Here is a 22,269-nt window from a genome sequence, read left to right as displayed (position 1 = left end):
TTTAGATTGAGAGTGAGGGGATGGAGAACTATTTATCATGCGACTGGAAGCCAAAAGAAAGCTGGAGTAGCCATACTTATATCAGACAAACTAGACTTTAAATTAAAGGCTGTAACAAGAGATGAAGAAGGACATTATATAATAGTTACAGGGTCTATCCATCAGGAAGAGCTAACAATTATCAATGTCTATGCACCGAATACCGGAGCCCCCAAATATATAAAACAATTACTCATAAACATAAGCAACCTTATTGATAAGAATGTGGTAATTGCAGGGGACTTTAATACACCACTTACAGAAATGGATAGATCATCTAGACACACGGTCAATAAAGAAACAAGGGCCCTGAATGAGACATTGGATCAGATGGACTTGACAGATATATTTAGAACTCTGCATCCCAAAGCAACAGAATATACTTTCTTCTTGAGTGCACATGGAACATTCTCCAAGATAGATCATATACTGGGTCACAAAACAGCCCTTCATAAGTTTACAAGAATTGAAATTATACCATGCTTACTTTCAGACCACAATGCTATGAAGCTTGAAATCAACCACAGAAAAAATTCTGGAAAACCTCCAAAAGCATGGAGGTTAAAGAACACCCTACTAACGAATGAGTGGGTCAACCAGGCAATTAGAGAAGAAATTAAAAAATATATGGAAACAAATGAAAATGAAAATACAACAGGGGCGCCTGGGTGGCGCAGTCGGTTAAGCGTCCGACTTCAGCCAGGTCACGATCTCGCGGTCCGGGAGTTCGAGCCCCGCGTCAGGCTCTGGGCTGATGGCTCAGAGCCTGGAGCCAGTTTCCGATTCTGTGTCTCCCTCTCTCTCTGCCCCTCCCCCGTTCATGCTCTGTCTCTCTCTGTCCCAAAAATAAATAAACGTTGAAAAAAAAAAAATTAAAAAAAAGAAAATGAAAATACAACAATCCAAACGCTTTGGGACGCAGCAAAGGCAGTCCTGAGAGGAAAATACATTGCAATCCAGGCCTATCTCAAGAAACAAGAAAAATCCCAAATACAAAATCTAACAGCACACCTAAAGGAACTAGAAGCAGAACAGCAAAGGCAGCCTAAGCCCAGCAGAAGAAGAGAAATAATAAAGATCAGGGCAGAAATAAACAATATAGAAACTAAAAAAACTGTAGAGCAGATCAATGAAACCAAGAGTTGGTTTTTTGAAAAAATAAACAAAATTGACAAACCTCTAGCCAGGCTTCTCAAAAAGAAAAGGGAGATGACCCAAATAGATAAAATCATGAATGAAAATGGAATTATTACAACCAATCCCTCAGAGATACAAACAATTATCAGGGAATACTATGAAAAATTATATGCCAACAAACTGGACAACCTGGAAGAAATGGACAAATTCCTGAACACCCACACTCTTCCAAAACTCAATCAGGAGGAAATAGAAAGCTTGAACAGACCCATAACCAGCGAAGAAATTGAATCGGTTATCAAAAATCTCCCAACAAATAAGAGTCCAGGACCAGATGGCTTCCCAGGGGAGTTCTACCAGACGTTTAAAGCAGAGATAATACCTATCCTTCTCAAGCTATTCCAAGAAATAGAAAGGGAAGGAAAACTTCCAGACTCATTCTATGAAGCCAGTATTACTTTGATTCCTAAACCAGACAGAGACCCAGTAAAAAAAGAGAACTACAGGCCAATATCCCTGATGAATATGGATGCAAAAATTCTCAATAAGGTACTAGCAAATCGAATTCAACGGCATATAAAAAGAATTATTCACCATGATCAAGTGGGATTCATTCCTGGGATGCAGGGCTGGTTCAACATTCGCAAATCAATCAACGTGATACATCACATTAACAAAAAAAAAGAGAAGAACCATATGATCCTGTCAATCGATGCAGAAAAGGCCTTCGACAAAATCCAGCACCCTTTCTTAATAAAAACCCTTGAGAAAGTCGGGATAGAAGGAACATACTTAAAGATCATAAAAGCCATTTATGAAAAGCCCACAGCTAACATCATCCTCAACGGGGAAAAACTGAGAGCTTTTTCCCTGAGATCAGGAACACGACAAGGATGCCCACTCTCACCGCTGCTGTTTAACATAGTGCTGGAAGTTCTAGCATCAGCAATCAGACAACAAAAGGAAATCAAAGGCATCAAAATTGGCAAAGATGAAGTCAAGCTTTCGCTTTTTGCAGATGACATGATATTATACATGGAAAATCCGACAGACTCCACCAAAAGTCTGCTAGAACTGATACAGGAATTCAGCAAAGTTGCAGGATACAAAATCAATGTACAGAAATCAGTTGCATTCTTATACACTAACAATGAAGCAACAGAAAGACAAATAAAGAAACTGATCCCATTCACAATTGCACCAAGAAGCATAAAATACCTAGGAATAAATCTAACCAAAGATGTAAAGGATCTGTATGCTGAAAATTATAGAAAGCTTATGAAGGAAATTGAAGAAGATTTAAAGAAATGGAAAGACATTCCCTGCTCATGGATTGGAAAAATAAATATTGTCAAAATGTCAATACTACCCAAAGCTATCTACACATTCAATGCAATCCCAATCAAAATTGCACCAGCATTCTTCTCGAAACTAGAACAAGCCATCCTAAAATTCATATGGAACCACAAAAGGCCCCGAATAGCCAAAGGAATTTTGAAGAAGAAGACCAAAGCAGGAGGCATCACAATCCCAGACTTTAGCCTCTACTACAAAGCTGTCATCATCAAGACAGCATGGTATTGGCACCAAAACAGACACATAGACCAATGGAATAGAATAGAAACCCCAGAACTAGACCCACAAACGTATGGCCAACTCATCTTTGACAAAGCAGGAAAGAACATCCAATGGAAAAAAGACAGCCTCTTTAACAAATGGTGCTGGGAGAACTGGACAGCAACATGCAGAAGGTTGAAACTAGACCACTTTCTCACACCATTCACAAAAATAAACTCAAAATGGATAAAGGACCTAAATGTGAGACAGGAAACCATCAAAACCTTAGAGGAGAAAGCAGGAAAAGACCTCTCTGACCTCAGCCGTAGCAATCTCTTACTGGACACATCCCCAAAGGCAAGGGAATTAAAAGCAAAAGTGAATTACTGGGACCTTATGAAGATAAAAAGCTTCTGCACAGCCAAGGAAACAACCAACAAAACTAAAAGGGAACCAACAGAATGGGAAAAGATATTCGCAAATGACATATCGGACAAAGGGCTAGTATCCAAAATCTATAAAGAGCTCACCAAACTCCACACCCGAAAAACAAATAACCCAGTGAAGAAATGGGCAGAAAACATGAATAGACACTTCTCTAAAGAAGACATCCGGATGGCCAACAGGCACATGAAAAGATGTTCAGCGTCGCTCCTTATCAGGGAAATACAAATCAAAACCACACTCAGGTATCACCTCACGCCAGTCAGAGTGGCCAAAATGAACAAATCCGGAGACTATAGATGCTGGAGAGGATGTGGAGAAACGGGAACCCTCTTGCACTGTTGGTGGGAATGCAAATTGGTGCAGCCGCTCTGGAAAGCAGTGTGGAGGTTCCTCAGAAAATTAAAAATAGACCTACCCTATGACCCAGCAATAGCACTGCTAGGAATTTATCCAAGGGATACAGGAGCGCTGATGCATAGGGCCACGTGTACCCCAATGTTCATAGCAGCACTCTCAACAATAGCCAAATTATGGAAAGAGCCTAAATGTCCATCAACTGATGAATGGATAAAGAAATTGTGGTTTATATACACAATGGAATATTACGTGGCAATGAGAAAAAATGAAATATGGCCTTTCGTAGCAACGTGGATGGAACTGGAGAGTGTGATGCTAAGTGAAATAAGCCATACAGAGAAAGACAGATACCATATGGTTTCACTCTTATGTGGATCCTGAGAAACTTCACAGGAACCCATGGGGGAGGGGAAGGAAAAAAAAAAAAAAAGAGGTTAGAATGGGAGAGAGCCAAAGCATAAGAGACTTAAAAACTGAGAACAAACTGAGGGTTGATGGGGGGTGGGAGGGAGGAGAGGGTGGGTGATGGGTATTGAGGAGGGCACCTTTTGGGATGAGCACTGGGTGTTGTATGGAAACCAATTTGTCAATAAATTTCATAAAAAAAAAAAAAAAAAAAAAAAAGAAAATCATAAGGAACAGAAAATACAAAAAAAAAAAATATATATATATATAAATTATATATAATATAAAATATCTATAAAATATATATTTTATATATAAACATATATATAAATTATATATAAAAGATATATTATATATAAAATATATAATATAAATATGTATCATAAAATAAAATTATATATTATATATAAAATAAATATATTATATATATAAAATACATTATATATTATATATAAAACATATATATAATTATACATAGTTATTTTTATTTATTTTATTATTAATTTATGTATATATTTATAATAAAATATATAATACATTATATGTAATATATAAAATTATTATATATAAACTAATATATTAGTTTATATATGAATATATAAAATATAACCAATTGCTTTGAAACTTCAGACAACTCACACATGTCTTCAAGGGCAGCTTCTCAAAAACTACCAACTTTGTTCATGATCTCCCCTTCTGCAAGATTCCTCATTTGTAGTCAAGATGACAACACTAATGGAACCAAAGAAGATATCCCATTAACACTTTGTGTTATCTATAAAATGTCTGAGTCTTCCTAATCCCTTAAAAAATTTTCAAGCAATTTAATCTAGCATTCTAGTTGAGCCATCAGTTATATACAAAATCAACATTATATCTTTTACCATTATTTACAGTATGTGACATTACATTATAAATCTACCTTCTATTTTACGGGGAAGACAGGGAGTGAAGAAATCCTTTTATAGAATGCCTAGCATGAATTGAGCACTTCATTTAATCTGCATGACACCTCTATGAGATACTATCTCCATTTTACAGGAAAGAAAATGAGATTCAAAAAAGTTAAATAACTAGTCCTACATCTCACACACAGTGTAGAGCTGAGATGCAAAGTCAGGGCTGTGGGACTCCAAAACCTCTGGTCTTTCTACCAAATTTCACATATATTTATTCTACTTTGCATGCATCTGTATCTGGGATTACTCTTCAATAAACAAATTATAGAAAAATTCCAAGATTTAAGCTAGTCAGAATTCAATTAATTAGAATTTTGAATTAAATGATTCTTCCTCTCCCATCCCCCCAATTCTCTGCTACCAATGTGTGGGAACAATAATTAAATAGTGACCAAACAACCATGATTGTTTTTAATCCTTAAGGTATTCCATAGAGTAAGATAAAATTTAGCTCATCATCCTAAACCAATTCCATTACACTGTTGGGCAGGAATTGTTGATATGAGCCCAAGGAATTATGAGATTCTAAATTATTGAAGTAAGATTCAGTAAAGTTCAGAATATACAACTTAGGCAGGGAACGGACTGATGAATTTACCAAAGATTTTTGGTAGCAAGCTGAATGAAAAGTAATTCAGGGGCGGCAGCAGGGGCTATCGAAAAACCTTTATTCCATAGTTCCTTGAATGTGTCAGTTAGTCTATGTAATTAAATGCATTTTAAAAAGAACCCCTTATTTCCTTCCAAAGGCCCAGATTTTATCATGTGGATGAGCACAAGTACCGTGAGCAATGAAGCAAAATGCCTGGGTTTGAATCTCAGCTCCATCACGACTCAGCCTCCAGACCACTGGCAATGCCTTAACTCTTCACATATCAGATTCCCTGCCAGTGAAATAATGGTAAGAATAAGTTAGAGTAAGATAATCTCTAAGTCCCCATCTAAGGGTATGTATTAATTCCATAAGTGTAAGTAATCTTACAGATACAATGTTCCAGTGTTTGGCGATACCATCTTGACATTATCACTACCATCAATATCACATATTTATATTTTTTTAAATTTTTTTTTCAACGTTTTTATTTATTTTTGGGACAGAGAGAGACAGAGCATGAATGGGGGAGGGGCAGAGAGAGAGGGAGACACAGAATCGGAAACAGGCTCCAGGCTCTGAGCCATCAGCCCAGAGCCTGACGCGGGGCTCGAACTCACGGACCGCGAGATCGTGACCTGGCTGAAGTCGGACGCTTAACCGACTGCACCACCCAGGCGCCCCAACACATATTTATATTTTAAAGCACTTGTCATTTTAGACATAGTCAATACAAAGAAATGACTCAGCCCTGTCCAAGGAGATCACAAGGGGAAACATGACATACACACAACTGCAGAAGGTAGCCCAAGGAGAGCACCAATGATTAGTGTGCGCAGGAAGCACTATAGAATTTCCCAAGAATTATTTAAATTTTTTCACTGTTTCAGTAGTTATGTTGAGACAAAGATGATGATCCATGGAGCACTCCTTAGCCTCCACATTGGATGTGAGACTATACTTGATATTTCGTCTGCATCTCCACCTCATTGTTAAAAGCACACATATCCAGACTAGTAACTACACACAATCAGAAGCAAATAGCTATATGCACATAGAGATCTGCATGAGAAATGTAAATAATTATGTACTGAACATTCATACACATTTGCTTTCAATTTGGTACTGAGTGGGCTATAGAGGTAGAAAAGAAAAGACCCTGTCCCCTAGGATCTCACTATTTACTGCACTTATTCAGGAAGACAGAAATATAAACAATTGCAACAGGTGCAGTTAACAGTGGTCCTAACAATAATGCTCTGGACTGTAAGAAATGTGAAACACTGCTGCCTGAAGAATCTGGAAAGAATCTGGAGAGAAAAGATAGGACTTTATCTGAGCTCTCAAGAAAGAGCAGGACTTTGACAGAGTGATGTATATGCAAGGAAGCAAGAAAATTATCCCTTCAAGTTGCAGCAATAGGTCCTAGACTCTGTGTCATGATCTCTGTGGGCCAGAATAAGTAAATCCATATGACTGCAGCAGCAGGTACTTGAGGAATTCAGTGAAAGTCAAGGTTAGAAGTAAAAACCAAATCCACAGACCTTCCCTTCATATTGAGTAGCAATGAAGAGCATGGGACCTAAAGCCAGACTTTATGAGTGTGAGTCCTGACTCTAGGTGACCCTGGGCAAGTTACTTAACCTCTCTGTTCTGTTGTGAGTGTTAAATGAGTTTATGTGTGGAAGTTAAATGAGTTTATGTGTGGAACAGTGCTTGGCACTTACCAAGGGTCATATAAATATTTGCTATTCAATACACAATGGGGAGCCACTAAAGGTAATGAAATTATCATGCAAGCTGGTCTACTTACAGTTATCCTTACTGTGAAGTGGCCATATTAAGGGGCTGAAAAAGTAGTTTGTAGTTGTAATTGTATTGCAAGGTTTAGAGGACTATATATTTAATCCATATAACTAGTTAATGAGTCTCTCAGCCTTGGGAGCTCTCAGCTTCTCTGGATTCCAAAGACATACCATAGAGGATAGTTCACATTCTCAGGAACTCCTGGGATTTGGAAGGGGCATTTCCTTTCATTAAAACAGTCAGGGTAAATGCATGCTTTAAAATGAAATGATTTTCCTATTTCTCATTTACTTTTCCATTATTTTTATTAGGTTTGCTTGGAAAATACTAATGTATTGGAAAATAAAGGTTATGACTCATAAAAAAGAACATAAGATGTCTAGGCAGATTGGCACACATGATTCTTTTAAGAGATGCCAAGGGCATTTTCTTCTTAGGACAACCAGGAGCAACAGGCTTAAGGATATTCTAGAGATTGTATCTATAATTATAAAGACACTCTTCATCCCTCTGTTCTCTATGCACAGGTGACCAAACTTAAAGAGAAAGGACATAGTCACAAAAGGGAAGAAAAGAGAACTTAAGGTTAGAATTGTCTTGGAAGGCTCCAAAAATGTAATTTTCTTTCCTTTGAGGAATAGTAAATATAGCTATTATAATTCATAAGGGTTATTCCTTTAGAAAATTCTGAATCAAAATCCCATTATTCTCATCATCACATTTTCAACAAGAATTGAATTTCTGGATTATGTAAATTTTAACTATAAACTCTGCTCAAAGTTCTGCAGGTTGGGAAAAAAAAATAGTAAGTAGGGCAGCATTTCTATTCCATGCACTGAAGGAGGCCTGGAAAAGGAAGCCAAAAAGCCATCAACCTCCAGGAACTGTAGCAAGGCAGTATGACCTAGTTGTAGACCCAGACACCTGGCATTCTGTTCCAGTCTTGCTACTATTGGGGCCACATCATTTATTAACTTCCCTGGCCCTGGTTTTCTTTCTCTGTTGAAATGTATATTAATGCAGGGGATTTACTATTGTGGTTATGCTCTTGTTGCTTTGGAAATACCAAAGTAGTCAGGTTGGTTCTTTCTCTCTTTCTCTTTCTCTCTCTCTCTAGTTCCTATTTTGCTTTATAAAGGCTCAGACTAGGAAGACGTTAGATTTCACATATACAGTTACAAATATGTGTGTATGCATTTATGATGAAAGTATACCATATATGGTGATCATATTTATCATTACCATGTCATATATATATATATATATATCTTATATAATCATTTTGTAGATGCTTACGAACCATGCTTCCTCTATGTAATGTTATTGTCTAAATGTTGAGGAAAGATTATTTTACACCAGGGAGTATTGATGGGATGACAAGGTCCAGCTCCTTTCATCTCTAGGATAACTTTCTAAAAAATTCCATTGATGCAGATTAAGGGGGTTCTTCTCCTGCAAAAGTCTGCCTAGGGAGCTAAGGCATTTCCCTTGTGTTTTCTGGGCTCTCCCTGCTCCATGAGCTCCTCATCAGCAGTGGTTCTCAAAGACAGCCTCTGCACCAACAGCATTAGCATCAGCATGACTTGAGAACTTGTTAGAAATGCAAATTCTCATATCCCACTCCAGATCCACTGAGTCAGAAACTCTAGGGGTGAGGCCCAGAACCTGTATTTTCAGAAGCCCTTCAGCTAATTCTTATGGATGCCAAAGTTGAGAACCTCTGTTTACAGTTTTAAAATGCACAACCAGACATTTGGGGAATACAAGAAACTATTACAGGGGAATAATGATCTGCTGGTACAAGTCATATACTAAGTATGATATTACAGTGCATTCTCTTCAAATGTTATCGTGGCATCCTCCATTTAAAGCCAAAATTTTGATACAATTTTATTCATAGTTTTATTTCATTTCTTAAGTCAAGAAACATTTATTGAGCCCCACCATGTGCCAAGTATTGGGGGGATAGAGATTAAAAAGACACAGTCCCTGTCCTTAGTAACTTACATTCTCCTCTAGTAATCCAGAAGAGGGGGGAGAAGTATGTAATGAGTATTTATTAAATCCTTGCTACATGTTCTTAGCAAGTGTGATACTAGTTAGCAAGGCAATTCTATAAGGTTTCTACTATCACTACAGGAAAGGAGATAATCTTGGTGAGGTTTAAAAGCTTTCCCAAGATTAGAACATTTTTTCCTTCCAATTTTTTATTTAAAAAAAATTCAAGCCTATGGAAAAGATGAAAGAATACTATAATTAGACATTTCACCTGGATTCACCAATTGTTAACATTTCATCCCTAAATACATCATCATGTACCTTCTTAGACATCCTCTTACATACCACAGCACCATTATAACACCCAGGAAATGTATTTTTGATTCAATAATATGTCTCATAATCTACAATTGGCTAAAATATATCCTAGATAGCTGGGATGTTTTCCCAAATTATGTTCTAATCAAGGATTAAGCATTGTTTTTGGTTATCATGTTTCTTCTGTTTCAGTTTCCTTTAATCTAGAATAGCCCCCTGCTTTTTTTTTTTCTTAATTTTTCATGACCTTCACTTTTTACTGAAGTATAGTTGACACACAATGGTACATTAGTTTCAGGTGTACAACATAGTGATTACATTATGCTATGCTCCACAAGTATAGCTACATCTGTCACCATACACCCTTATTACAATATCATTGACTATATTCCCTATGCTGTACCTTCCATCCCCTATTCATTCCATAACTGGAAGCTTGGACACAACCATCAGTTTGTTCTTTGTATTTAGGAGTCTGTTTCTGCTTGTTTATTCATTTGTTTTGAGTTTTTAGATCCCACACATAAGTAAATCCTACGGTATTTGTCTTTCTCTGTCTGACTTACTTCACGTAACCTAATACCTTCTAGGTCCATCCATGTTGTTGCAAATGGCAAGATCCCATCCTTTTTATGTCAGAGTAATATTCCAGTGTGTGTGTGTGTGTGTGTGTGTGTGTGTGTGTGTCTGTGTCTGTGTGTGTGTGTGTGTGTGTGTGTGTGTGTGTACCACATCTTTATCCATTTATCTGTTGATGGACATTTGGGTTGCTTCCATATCTTGGCTATTGTAAATAGTGCTGCAGTAAATATAAGGCTGCATATACCTTTTTGAATTAGTGTTTTCCTTTCCTTTGGGTAATACCCAGTAGTATAATTACTGGATCATATGGTATTCTGTTTTTAATGTTTTGTGGAAGCTCCATACTGTTTTCCACAGTAGCTGTACCAATTTACACTCCCACCAACAGTGCACAATGGTTCCTTTTTCTCCACATCCTGCTAACACTTGTTTCTTGTATTTTTGATACTAGCCATTCTGACTGGTGTGAGGTGATATCTCATTTGCTTTTCATTTCCCTGATGATGAGTGCTGTTGAGCATCTTTTCATGTGTCTTTGGAAAAATGACATTGACCTTTCTGAAGCATCTAGGTCAGTTGTTTACGAGAATGCACTATATTTTGGATCTGGCCGATTACTTCTTTATTTTGGCAAGAATTTTATATAGATATTATGTATTTAATTTTATATCAAACTTGGTACCTAATATCAGTTTGGCCCAATACTAGACATGCTAATTTTGATCCTGTGGTTCAAGTAGTATCCAGTAGACATCTCATTGCAAAAGTACCTTTTCCCCTTTGTAATATTTAAGTGATCTGTGGGATGATGTTTCCAAATACTTTCTGTTCTTCATAAATGTTTTTTTCAATGACATTCAGTACCCATCAATGACACTTATCTGAATAATGTATTATACACTGTTGGCTACCAAATGGAGATTTTTCTAGTTCTATCATTTCTTCTAAATTTATCAGCTGTCATTCTTTTATGAAAACACAGCTTTCTCTTTCCACCTCTCACTTCCTCTTTAGAGTATTGTATGGACTTGATTCTTTTTTTTAAATCAATATATTATAACTCAGTATCACCACTTTTTTAGTGCTCAAATATTCCCAGACTGGGCTTCCTAAATGGAGCCCAGGGCAGTTCCTTACCCTTTGGCCACGTCCTCATGTTTCTTTCAGCCCTTCCCTGCTTTCTGGCATAGTAACTCATTCCAAGAGCATCTTTCCATGCCCCATACCTGAAATCAACCATTTCCCCCAAGAAATTCTGGTTCCCTTTAGTAGGCAATGGTCTTTTGAAATCAACATCTAGGAGTCACAGATGGAATTTGAACCCAGACCATGGAACCCTTGAGCTTGAGCTCTAAATACTCTACTGTATGACTACAGTTAAGTATGGTGCCCTCTAAGGAGTGAGGGAAGAAAGGGGAAGGAAAGGAAGCCAAGAAAGGAAAGGGGAGGGTTTGTCAGGGAAGATTTGCCTTACTAATCCACCTTCACTGTTATTTTCATGCAGATGCCAGAGCTGTTCCATTTAACCACCTGCTCACTGTGGAAGCCAAGTGTCTCTTATCTGGGCCCCAAGTCTGTAAGTTTTGGTTTTCCTTTTCACTCGGGTCCCAAAAAATTCTCTGAAAGAGCTCTTCTTCCTGGGCATTCAGAAAGGTCTAAGAGAAGCCACTCTTCTCTCCCATTCCACTCCTGCTCCTCCCTTGACACTGATTCATTCATTCTTCTGGGACTTCACTGTTCCCGCCAAGCACATATAGTTTATTTTCTAAGTAATTCTCTTTCCCCAGAGACTCTTTTGAGAGCTTTTGAGAGCTTCTAATTTCTACCCTCCTGATAATAGAACTCTCCAGACCTCACTGTCTTAGCACAAGGGTTAGTACAGAGTTTTAGCATGCTCAAGGCTCAATTCCATGTTTTCACTATCCTGCTTCAGCCACGCAGGGGTACCTCTTACACTACATATATTTTAGGAGGACAATTATTATTACCCTGGCTAAGTTTATATTTGCATAGAGAGGGAGTATAGGAAAAAGTGGGCAGCTTAGAGTTAACACCAGGCGAGATTTCCTTAAAAGGGGCAGCAAAAGTAAGCCAGCTGAGAACTCACCTGGACTGTCTAACTGAAAATACACAGTGTTGGTGGGTTTGGGCACTTCTAGATGGAGCCTCTTCCCAGGCATCTTTCATTTGTGGCGCCTTGCACTTCTTTATCACTGTGACTACTGTTGCTGCTGCTACCACTAATGAAATTAATAACACCATCTTGGGCTCTTCAGCCATCTCAAATGTCTGTCCATTTTAGCCCACAGGAGAGATGGCCAGCCTGTGACACAGCAGTTGAATAGTAATTAAGTGATCTTTCAATGGCACAAAGGAAAGAATCAAGGGCCTGTTTAAAACCATTCCATTAGATTTATTTCAGATAGAAATCAATAAAGTATCCTTGCTTAGGATCACAAATTGGCCTGGAAAACAGATCCACAACTTAGAAGCCTGGCCTGCACAGCAGACCAGATCTCTCTCTGTCTGCTAATGAACTCCAAGAGCCAGGGTAACCCATTACTCACTCCTAACCTGTTTTTTTTTTTTGTGTTGCTTGACCACAAGCCAAGCAAAATGAACATTCATGTGGTGGATTTGGCAGCCGCCCCACTCCAGACTGTGCTTTTCCACAGGCTGAGAAAGGCTTTGAAGCTGGTCTCCCCTCCGCTCTGCCTCAAGCTGGGGAATCACCCTTGGAGGAGCAGAGATCAGCCAACACTGAGTCACGCTGCCCTTCAGGTCAGGCGACATTCAGGAAGGGCCTGGCCTTATGGCCTCATGACTGAGCAGAATGACTCGGCCTATTCCTTGTGTTTCAAAATGGGTCAGACATCATGCAAGAGCTTTTCTGCTGCACCTCTAGGGTAAACAGCAACATTTTATACTCACACTTTAACATAAGAATGTTAATCCTTTTGCCTGTATGTATTACATCAGAAGAGTGCCTGGGTGCAAAAGTTTAGAAATGTTTTGTAAACTCACAGCTTACCAATAATTAATTACAGAATATGGACTCATATATGGTCAGGATTCAATACAAAAGAGCACTGGAGTGAATGGATGGATAAATGAACAGATGAAATTAGAATACCAAATGAGGGAATAGAATAAATCAATGGAAACTGAATGAATGTGCAGAAATCTGGATTTTGGTCCTGGCTTTGTCTCTTCCTGGCTTTTCATTTAACTACTTGGATGTCAACAGCCCCATCTAGAAAAAAAAAAAAGGATTTGGGGAAATGATTGCTTGTATCTCTTCCAAGCAATTATTATTTCACTTGTGTGCACACACAGGTCAATAGTCAGGAATCAAACCAATTTGTAATTCATAGCCATTAATGACATTCAAACAGCTTCTGAATAAGCCACAATCCAAAAGCATCCCCAAATTGAGTTATACCACATAATCAACAAATTGTGAATTTGAATTTTGATGCTGTCACAGGGTCAAATAACTTAATCTCTGTGATACATGTCATCACATATATTCTAGACACACTCACTCCCAAAGGACAGTGTTTAGAAAATGGCAAAAAAAAGTTTACTCCTTACCCAAGGCTTACTGTCCCAAGATGGACACAGATAAGCTCTTCAAAACTGGCTCCTGTTTGAAGACTCTAATGCTGGAGGAAATAATGAGTTTGAGTCATACGAAAAGTCTTCCAGTTAAGGAACAATTAAAGGAGTCCTCTACAAAATGCTTGTATGCCACAGTTAGCGCTTACGGTTACCTAGATTGTGGTTTTTCTACTGCTATTACAGAAATGCTACTACTTCTAGCTATCCTTTTTCCTCTATCTTCATACTCTGTTAATATAAATGACTCTCAGAGTTGACATTTCAAAGAAGTTGAGGATAAAAACATCTTCAGGGCACCAAAAAAGATCATCAATCTATAAAATGGACCTTGGACTCTCCCACATCTTCCAACTGATGTTTCCTTCTTCTGAGTTGTCCTACCTATAGTTAAACCATGAGAGCAAAAGGGCCCCCTGCATCAAATGCACAACCTTTCTTGGCACATCCAGGTCCGATGGAAATCCAACCAGTTATTGGAAGGGAATAGGAATGGAATCTATCATGTCTTCAGGATCAAAAGCCTCCAGCACTTACTGTAATAAGAATTTTTTAGCAAATATTAAATTGTTAAATTTTACCTCCTCTAAAATGTTTCACTTCATTATTCTACTTTTGACATTAAGTCACAAAAGTCCTGTGGAAGAGTGGTGCCTGGGTAGCTCAGTCAGTTAGGTGTCTGACTCTTGATCTCAGCTCAGGTCTTGATCTCTGTAAGTTCAAGCCCTGCATTGGGTTCCATTCTGGCCATGAAGCCTATTAAAGAAATCCTGGAGCAGAATAAAGCAGGCACACTAAAGGAATTTAGACATCCTCTCTTATGCCCACACAAGGCCATAGCCCTTGTCAGAAGATGTTTGAAATTTCTTTATGATATCAAGAACCAAACCTGGAAGACCTAGGTCATATAGTTTCTCCAATCATGTATAGAATTCTTCTCGAGCAAAGCATAATCACAAGCTGCAGCTGGAGCAAAGGAGGCATGGAGTTGAGAAGGCAAGAGTGAAACCCTTCCCCTCTGGGGACTGTGGGACTGTGGTTGGATGAAGGAAGGTGGAGGGAGGAGATTTGGACAGTGCAGAAACCATAATAAAACCTATATTCTCTGACTCAGTGTGTGTTGAAAGGACAAGACTGAAGTGCAAGTAGGAGTGACATAGAGTGAGAAAACGTAGGAGGAAAGAATCCTTTTGTCACACACACGTTAAGTTCTCAAGGAGGTATATTCTCAGAAGATAATAGGATGCTCTACAACACTTAACATGCTGTGCCTACGGGAACAGAGAACAAAGAGCCCTAGTAAGAGGCAGGTGAGGAAACAATGTGAATCTGAACAAACCTTGACCTGTGAGGTTTGTGGAGAAGCAAGATGCCTCCAGAGATAAGCAACTTTTAAGCACAGAGGTTTTGTTTAATCCTCCAGGGAGGAACCTTCCATTGCAAAGCACATGATAACCACAAAGCTTGTAGAACATATTGGGTATAGATGCACATTATGGGAAACAGAAGCTGTTCATCTGAAGTGTAAATGTAATCACCAGCTTGAGTCAACTGACACACCACTATGTAAATTACGTAGATTCTTTTGTAAATGAGAGAACATTTCCCTTGCAGATTGAAGGAAATAAATGTTCCTTCCAGACATTTCCAATCTTAATACAATGTGAAGCTCTGTTCTCCTTCAATGGTTTGTATGTAGAATGAACCACTTAGTCCGGGAGGCCAGATGGAGGATACGGAAGAAACCCGTAAGTAAGGCATATCTCACAAGCTGGGGTGTGGTCAAGTGGGAGCCCCAGAACATAGGGCCCTAAGAGAAGTGAGCAGGAATAGCTGAGTTCACTGGCCTCAAACATCTGCACCAGGTGCCAGGAGGAGACCAAATCAGCCAAACTCCACTGTACCTGAGCTATCCTCTCTGCCACCCTAAGTTTACACAAATCACCCCATGCTTGCAAATATACCCAGGAGCCATGGATCTTGCACTGTGCACCTTCAAAGAGGATATAGAAGTGAAAATGTAACTGAGTAAGCAATTATTCCAAAGAGAAAGACTGAAAATTACCCAAAGGGCTGCTTAAATTATTAATAAGACTAAATTTTTTTTCAGGCCAAATTTAAAATGATTGAGGACTAAAAGTTAATTCAGTTTTTTCCCCTGCTACGTAGTAAATGGGGATCACCAGAAAGGCTAGATCAGTTATAGACAAAAGAAAGAATATATTTACTTTGCAGTTAGAGAGTGAATGAATTTGCAACTTGACTACATTATTTATGAAATTAGAGACACAATGACCCATGAAGCCTCACCTTCCCCCCAAATCTTTATTAGCTTGGTACAGGGTAAGCAAACTCCTTCTTATCCTGGCCTGAAAGAATAATCCCCTGAACTTTTCAGTAAGTAACAAAGGTAGATGCCTTAAGTCCAGGCGGTGGTATTGAAAATGGATCTCGGAGGGTGGGAAATAAGCCCAATTAATTAACTGAAATTAGTCTTAATCTGCAATTAATTCAGGAGAATTGTTATCCAGCTAGTCTCTGTGAAGCCCTGCCCCAGAGGAACAAGATATAAGGAAAGCAATGAATTGTTGAGCACCTACTGTGCACTAAATGCTATCCAATAGAACTTTCTGTGATGATGGGAATGATCTATCTCCACATTGTCCAGGATGTTAGTCATGGCCACATGTTGCTTTTGAGCACTTGAAATGTGGCTGGCATAACTGAGGACATAAAGTTTTAATTTTAATTAATTGAAATAGCCACGTGTAGCTAGTTGCTAGTGCTATTATACTGGACAATGAAGGTTTATGTCAAAGTTAAGGTATTTGAGGCTCTAAAGTTGTAAGGATATTCGGGGATGTTAACAACGGATCTTTGGTATTTGAAAAACAAAGCATAGATTAAGTTTAAATCAGAAATAGTGCCTTTTCCCAATTTGTATAAAGCTAGCTCTCCCCTAAAATACTAATACCTTGGTTTAAGAAGTAAGTGTTTAGGGCAATTATATGAATCTCTTATATGTATTCGTTCACTGAATTCTGGTTATGAGCAGAAATGGGTTAAAGTTCTGCTCTTGAAATTGCTTGAAAATGCTTGGAGCAGTAAAATACCACAAGTAGCAAAGAGATGCTTTTGATTCTGAATTTCAAATAGTTTCTTCTTTTTCTCACCCCTGCCTCACTCCTGGGTGTTTATTTTTTCTTATTCCTTTGCTTTTATTTTTCAGAAACTAGTTAGAAATAAAATAAGAAAAGCTAAGCATGTAAAGTTTATCATACAGCTTCACATAGCTCAAAGGATAAAGAGCCATTTTGAATATCACCTACCGAGCCACGATGTTCCTCTATCCTAGAATTATATTTTACAGTCTTGGTGTCTGAACCTTTACAGTTCAGTTTGGATTTGGTAAGTAAAATAGGCAGCATGGGAATGTTAGCATCATGTTTGATAGGCCAGGACATGAAAAGGGAGATATTCAATAAGAAGGCTGGCATATTTTTTCCTTCTATATTTGAGAACCAAAAATTAAAGTAAAAAGGCAAAATGGGAATAAGAACATTCTAGAAACAATAGTACAAGTACTACCCTGCATATAATATTGATCATCCAATTAAAACAGTCAAAGGAATTTCATTGATCAGCAAAAGGAATTGGGGAACATATTAAACAATAAGGGCTCTGTATGTAAATTTGTAGCCCAACTGGGTGATGGCCTCAATTAGACAGAAGCACCCTAATGTTGCATTTGATATTTACTCCATCTGTCTGGTTTCTGGAAATTTTCTTTAAGTGTAGATGGAGAAATTATTCTAAATAATAGTTGGGGCTGGGGCGGGGGGGGGGGGGGGGCGGGTAGCACCTGAAATCCATTTCCTACCATCTGGAGAACTTGGCCCAGCACAGATTCTAGTGTTTCAAATAGGATCATCAGCACATCCTCGACAGAAATCTACCAGGAATCTCAGTAAAGATAGGGAGTTTTCATTGTCTTAAGCAACACAGTCACAGTCTCCATCTATCTGTGTGTTCCTTGTATCCTCCACTACAGGAAACTGCAGCTCACCCAACCACACTTGCTCAAGATCCATCACTCAGTGTGTCATTCCTAATTTTCACACCATGCCTTTAATCAACTCTGCATCAAAATGACTCAGGAAGTAGGTGGATTAAAATGGTTCATGTGGTGGAAAATGTCATGGGTTTTGAAGCCTGCGATGTGGAGGAAAAAATACACACAAACACCACACACACATTTTACAAAGGATTTTCTCTCACATTTTACAAAGGAAATCTACTAGCCAAGTCTTTATTTATAATGTTCATAACATCATATTTTTCTGAATATGTTCTTGCCGCCCCAAAGGTCCAGAATAATAAAAGTAAAGGTTTGCTTCAAAGTCTTTTCAAAAATGTAAAAGTTCAAAGTACTTACTGAACACTGATCTGTTTGGTTCCTTCTTAGATATTCCATTTAAAGAGTGCAAGCAGAGTCCGGATAAAAGACAAATGGAGGAAGTAAAGGAAACCTAACCACCACGTCCATGACCTCCAATGGTGTGTGTGTTCTCTCCTATTTTCTTTGATCAGGAGCACATGCTGCCAGCCTAGACACTTAAATGCAACTGATGGTCGAGTGGAGATATAAATTTAAAAAGGTAACTCTTCGGGGAAGAAAGTGGGTAAAACACCTCTAGATAATTTAATTAAGAATAAAGATATAAAACACATGGATTTAATGTTTAAAAGAAATCACAAATATTCTGCAAAATGCTATGCTAAAACTTTTAAAAACCTTGAGGAAATTGATGATTTCCTGGAAAATTCAAAATTAAAATGGACCCAAATTTATGAATCCAAAGAATAGACTACCCCCCCCCCCCAAAAAAAGTTCATGACTCTTAGTCAATAATCAAGAAATAAAGAGAAAGTGTTTAAGATTTCTCTTTCAAACAGGCTCAAGGACCGTATCAGTGAGTAAATAATTATGATTACATTTATTAGATATATTTTTTAGACACTTACCATCTGCTTGAGATTGCATTAAGTGATTTACATGCCTTATCTCTTTAATTTTTCAAACAACCTTATGATAGGAATTATTACTTTACAAGCTCCATAAAAAAAAAAACTTGCAGCTTATATACTAGCTTATAAAGCTTGTATATACCTCATCCTGGATTCAAACACAATGTACAAAGAATTCCTTAATAGATAAATTATTCTATAACATGCAAACCTATGGAAAGCTACCTAACTCACTGGTTGAAATACAAACGCCTGAAAAGAATAGCTTGCTGCTGGAGTACTCAGACAGGCTGGCCTGGAGCCTGAATCAGTGGGTGGACAGGCTTGTTGTCTGGGTTCACATGGGCCAGCCTAGTGCCTGTCTATGGAGATGGTCCTAGATCCTGGAGCCGCAGGGATCATCCTGATCCCTGCATCCATGGGGGCCAACCTCACACTTAAGTGGGCCTTGAGTCTCAATTTACAGGGGTCAGTCTGGTGCCTGGGTCCATAGGAATAGGCCTGGTCCTAAGTCCATGGGGGTCAGCCTGGCACCACTAAGATCCACTTGGGAGGGCTTGATGTCTGGGTCCATAGGGATAGGTCTGGTGCCAAGAATCCAAGTTTTGGGCCTGGAGCCTGGGTCCACAAGGACATGCCTGGAATCTGGGTCCTGCGGGCTGGGCACGTAGCCTTGGTCTTTAGGGACTGACCTAGCTCTAGGCCTGGAACTCTGGGCCATGAAGGCTGGCCTGGCACTGTAATGTGTCTGGAGTCTGGGGCTGTAGGGTCAACCTGGTACGGTGGCTGGCCTGGAGCCTGTGTCCATGTGGACTGACCTGGTGCTGGAAGCTGACACTTGCTATTGGCTGAAGACTCAGTACAGATGGTCTCCTAGAATATCTACCTTGGTCTCTCACCATGGCCTAGGCTTCTCACAGTATAGCAGCTGGTTTCCAAGAAGGACCATCTGAAGAGTGAGTATTCCAAGAAACTAAGGCAGAAGCTACAAGGCTTCTCTGACTAAGCCTTGAAAGTATCACTTCTACCACATTTTACTGGTTCCAAACTAATCATGAGGGCCAGGCTAGATTGAAGGGGAGGGGAATTAAACTCACCTCTATACAGGAGGAGTATCAAAGAATTTGTGACTACCTTTAACCTACCACATTCCTTTAATATAATAATTTATTTCCTTAAACAAGTAGCCAATATCATACTTAGTGTAGAAACAATATTGTAGAAACAATTCCTACTGAAAATCAGAAACAAAAACGTGAATGTTACTACTATTTTAAAAAATGCTCTGGAGGGGTGCCTGGGTGGCTCAGTCAGTTGAGGATCCAACTTTGGCATAGGTCACAATCTCACGGTTCATGGGTTTGAGCCCCACGTCAGGCTCTGTGCTCAGAGCCCACAGCTCACAGCTCACAGCTCACAGCTCACAGCTCAGAGCCTGGAGCTGCTTCGGATTCTGTGCCTCCCTCTCTCTCTGCTCCTCCCCCATTCTGTCTCTCTCTCTCTCTCAAAAATAAACATTAAACTTTTTTTTTAATTGATCTACAAATAATTTCCAGAATAATAAGAAATATAATGGAAATGAGAGACACGGAAAGGGAGAGATGGAATTTATTACTATTCACTAATGGTATACATGTTATACTTAGAAATTTTCGGAAAATCAATGAAAAGTTAAATGAGAGAGTTCATTGACGTGTCTGAAACAAAAGGATCCTAAAAATCAAAGGTTTTCTTATGTGCTTGAAATCATTAATTATTATATATACTAGAACAAAAAGATTCCAGGTCAGAACAGTAACAACAACAAAAAATGTAGCTATAAATAATATTAAAAAGAATATACGCCCAGTATTAAGAATATCATTGATATACATTAAAAAAGACTTGACACAGAAAAACATGATGTCCCTAAATCAGCAGATATAATAGCTAAAGATGATAATTCTCCCCTAATTCAGTTATAAACAATGCCATGCCAATCAAAATCACTATAGAATTGTCTGGAACAAGAGAAAACCACTGTGACAATCATCTGGAAGAATAAATGAATAAAAATGCCCAGTAAATTTTTAAGGAAGAAAAGGGGGAAAATATACTGTAATATTGATTACACTATGAGATACAACAAGAAAATTTCAAAGTTGGGAAACTTCAAAGGACAAAAAAAAACAAAAAACAAAAACCCAACAATGTAATTACCAAGTTAATTTCAAGAAGAAGAAAAGAGAAAGACAGAGAGGGAAAACTAGGGTTAGGAGAGACTTAAAAGACATTAATTAATTGCAAAGTGTAGACTTTATTTGAATTCCAATTCAAACTTTTATATTGATGTTAAGAAATTATTATAAATTTTTAGATGTGATAAAAATATTGTGATCATATTTTTAAAGGTGTTTATCTTTTTATAGACACATACTGATAAATTTGCAGATGAAATGATATGATGGTAGATATACAACAAGACAGCCCAAGAGTTGACAATTATTGAAGTGACGCAATGGGTACATGTAGATTAGTATAACCATATATGTACGTGGCTCACATTTGTCATAATAAAAAGTTTTTTAAAAACTACTATGAAGTGATAATAATTAAAAATCCTATGCCCCTGGAATAAGTAGAGATTGAAGAATCAATGGAACAGATCTGTTCAGTAACAGATCCAAGCATGTTTGCTGTATGTAAAAGGATAAATTAATGATCAATTCTGAAAAATAGATTATGTAATGCAACTTGTTGGGGAAACTGGCCAGCTTTTTCCCCCCAAAAAAGTCAACTTAGATCCACCATTCACTAAAAATTAGGTACAAGTGGATTAAATAAAGAAGAAATGCAAATGATGGGATCTGATATCTGAACAAGGAATGACTATCCATGTACAAAAGCAATAAAAAAAATCATAAAAGAAGTCAAAAGATTTGAACATGCAAAACTTGTAAATGTCACCATTTACAAAGATGATTGTAAAATGTCACGATGCACCCAACAAACTGAAAAAAAATGCATGGTGAAATAGCAGCTAAAGGGAAAATATTCTTAATATATTACACACTTAATCCAAGTTAAAAATAAAAACATAAAACCACTGCAGAAGATGGACAAAGCATGTAAACAGACAATTCACAGAAGAGAAATTTTAAATGTATACTAAATAAAGTTTTAAAAATCAATCTTGCAATGTAATCAAAGAAGTAAAAAATTAAAACATTAAGAGATATTATTTTAATTTGTCAAATTATCAAAATAATATGAATTCTGATAAAACTATGAGGAAAAAGACGTTTCATACATTGTGAATAGAAGTCGGTATAATTTATCCAAAAGCCATTTGGCAATGTGGCATGAAATGTTTTAAAATATGGTTTCACTCTTATGTGGATCCTGAGAAACTTAACAGAAACCCATGGGGGAGGGGAAGGAAAAAAA

General features: G+C 37.9%; 1 long non-coding RNA gene across 2 annotated transcripts in view; it reads right to left on the bottom strand.

Moving 5' to 3' along the window:
- LOC125172879 (uncharacterized) overlaps window positions 1-22,269 on the bottom strand; it is a 68,596-nt gene that overhangs the window by 3,676 nt on the left and 42,651 nt on the right. For both annotated transcript variants that reach the window (XR_007154858.1, XR_007154859.1), the window contains exons 2-3: window positions 5,685-5,785; window positions 4,582-4,674 (exon numbers count right to left, since the gene is read on the bottom strand). This is a non-coding gene — a long non-coding RNA (uncharacterized LOC125172879). The remainder of the gene's footprint in view (window positions 1-4,581; window positions 4,675-5,684; window positions 5,786-22,269) is intronic.

Source organism: Prionailurus viverrinus, chromosome C1 (assembly GCF_022837055.1).
Source record: "Prionailurus viverrinus isolate Anna chromosome C1, UM_Priviv_1.0, whole genome shotgun sequence".
NCBI classification, from domain to species: Eukaryota; Metazoa; Chordata; class Mammalia; order Carnivora; family Felidae; genus Prionailurus; species Prionailurus viverrinus.
The sequence above is the reverse complement of the archived record's forward strand: the minus strand, read 5'-3'. Positions and strand labels throughout refer to the sequence as shown.